Source organism: Ascidiella aspersa, chromosome 5, assembly GCF_963924565.1.
Source record: "Ascidiella aspersa chromosome 5, kaAscAspe10.2, whole genome shotgun sequence".
NCBI lineage: Eukaryota > Metazoa > Chordata > Ascidiacea > Phlebobranchia > Ascidiidae > Ascidiella > Ascidiella aspersa.
The window spans coordinates 12053291-12055790 of record NC_139451.1 but is presented as its reverse complement, the minus strand read 5'-3'; the positions used below and the strand labels follow the sequence as shown (position 1 = coordinate 12055790).

Here is a 2500-nt window from a genome sequence, read left to right as displayed (position 1 = left end):
CGGTTCTATTTTGTTGGTTTTCGGAGCGCGAGGTAATGATTAAGAGGGACAGACGGGGGCATTCGTACTGTGCCGTTAGAGGTGAAATTCTTGGATCGGCGCAAGACGAACGACTGCGAAAGCATTTGCCAAGAATGTTTTCTTTAATCAAGAGCGAAAGTCAGAGGTTCGAAGACGATCAGATACCGTCCTAGTTCTGACTATAAACGATGCCAACTAGCGATCGGGGGGCGTTAGTTTTACGACCTCTCCGGCAGCTTGCGGGAAACCAAAGTCTTTGGGTTCCGGGGGAAGTATGGTTGCAAAGCTGAAACTTAAAGGAATTGACGGAAGGGCACCACCAGGAGTGGAGCCTGCGGCTTAATTTGACTCAACACGGGAAATCTCACCCGGCCCGGACACAGTGAGGATTGACAGATTGAGAGCTCTTTCTTGATTCTGTGGGTGGTGGTGCATGGCCGTTCTTAGTTGGTGGAGCGATTTGTCTGGTTAATTCCGATAACGAACGAGACTCTGGCTTGCTAACTAGTTACGCGACCCAATCGGTCGGCGTCTAACTTCTTAGAGGGACTAGTGGCGTTTAGCCACACGAGATTGAGCAATAACAGGTCTGTGATGCCCTTAGATGTTCGGGGCCGCACGCGCGCTACACTGACCGGATCAGCATGTGCTCGCCTTGGCCGACAGGTCTGGGTAACCCGCTGAACCCCGGTCGTGCTAGGGATAGGGAATTGCAATTATTTCCCTTGAACGAGGAATTCCCAGTAAGCGCGAGTCATTAGCTCGCGTTGATTACGTCCCTGCCCTTTGTACACACCGCCCGTCGCTACTACCGATTGAATGGTTTAGTGAGGTCCTCCGATTGGACCTGGCGCGGCCGGCAACGGTCGAGCCGGCGTCCGAGAAGACGATCTAACTTGATCATTTAGAGGAAGTAAAAGTCGTAACAAGGTTTCCGTAGGTGAACCTGCGGAAGGATCATTAACGGTCTCGCAAACGCTTCGGCGAACGCGAAACTCGGACAAGCGAGAGAAAAAGTCTTTGCTACCCGGCGCCCGACCCGCGAGGAGCGGCGCGCCGGCCGGCGATTCGGTCACCCGGTAATGTTTGCGCGTCGAGTGCCGCGGTGCCGCGCGCTCCGGCTTCAAGCGTCGGCCTGGCCGACCGCTCGGCGCGGTCTATTTTGTCACCCTATAGTGCGAGGCACTGTGCGAGCGAAACAATCGTGGATGGCTCTTGGCGGTGGATCACTCGGCTCGTGAGTCGATGAAGGACGCAGCTAGCTGCGTGAATTAGTGTGAATTGCAGGACACATTGAGCATCGACGTTCTGAACGCAAATTGCGGCCTCGGGTCAATCCCGGGGCCGCGCCCGCCTCAGGGTCGCGTTGCAAACGTTCCGCGCGGGGATTTCTCCGCGCGGCTGCTGCGGCGTCGGACGCGCGAGCGCCCGTCCCGCTCAAGACAGCACGGCACGATGCGCGACGATCGCGACCAGAATCCCGCGCGGCGGCGGCGAGTCGACCTCGAAGAGGCCAACGGCTGGCGGCTCAAGGGCGGGAATCGAGGTGCGCGGCGGCGCGCGGCGCCGACGGCGAGCGCGGAACGGGAAGAATAGTCCCGGTCCTTACTTTCGGCCTGAGGTCGGACGAGGCTACCCGCTGAATTTAAGCATATTACTAAGCGGAGGAAAAGAAACTAACGAGGATTCCCTCAGTAACGGCGAGTGAAGCGGGATGTGCCCATCGCCGAATCCGCGCGCTTTTGGAGTGCGCGGAATTGTGGCGTACGGAATTCGTCACGGCGCGCTTCGCCGGTCGCCCGCGTCCTTCTGATCGAGGCCTTTTCCCAGAGCGGGTGTCAGGCCCATGGCGGCGACAGGCGGGCGCGCTACGGCGTCTTCCCAGAGTCGGGTTGTTTGGGAATGCAGCCCAAAGCGGGTGGTAAACTCCATCTAAGGCTAAATACGGTCACGAGACCGATAGCGAACAAGTACCGTGAGGGAAAGTTGAAAAGCACTTTGAAGAGAGAGTTAAAGAGTACGTGAAACCGTCGAGAGGCAAACGGGAGGGCCTGTCGGGTCGCCCGGTCGCTTTCAGCCGGCCCCCTGTCGGCGACGTTGTCGTGCGGACCCTCACGGGCCGCCGGCGGCGCCGCCCGATCGGGGACCAGCGCACTAGCGCCGGGCGAAGGCCGCGACCGTCTGGACGGCGGCGAGAAGGCCGCGCGCAAGGTAACCCGGCCTCGGTCGGGTACTATAGGCGCGCGTGTCCGTCGGCCCGCCGTTCGGGCGAGGAGAGATCGCCGCGTCTGCCCTTCGGGGCCGAGCGCCCGGTGCCGGCTGGGGCGTCGTGGGTCGGGGACTGTTCTCAGTGCCCAGCCTCTTCGTCTCGGTCGCGCTTCCGGTGTCGTTTCGCGAGGCGCACGGGGTCCGCGGCTGAAGTCAGCCACCTTCCCGACCCGTCTTGAAACACGGACCAAGGAGTCTAACGTGAGCGCGA

At 60.1% G+C, this 2500-nt stretch overlaps 2 non-coding genes and 1 pseudogene across 2 annotated transcripts in view; all 3 read left to right on the top strand.

Moving 5' to 3' along the window:
* LOC146143865 (small subunit ribosomal RNA) overlaps positions 1 to 984 on the top strand; it is a 1811-nt gene extending 827 nt beyond the window's left edge. The window contains exon 1 of the ribosomal RNA XR_014500445.1: positions 1 to 984. This exon is cut by the window's left edge and continues 827 nt beyond it. This is a non-coding gene — a ribosomal RNA (small subunit ribosomal RNA).
* Positions 985 to 1231: 247 nt separating this feature from the next.
* LOC146143864 (5.8S ribosomal RNA) lies at positions 1232 to 1385 on the top strand. Its single transcript, XR_014498770.1, has one exon. It is a non-coding gene; the product is annotated as a 5.8S ribosomal RNA (ribosomal RNA).
* A 248-nt stretch (positions 1386 to 1633) lies between these two features.
* LOC146143863 (large subunit ribosomal RNA) overlaps positions 1634 to 2500 on the top strand; it is a 3679-nt pseudogene continuing 2812 nt past the window's right edge.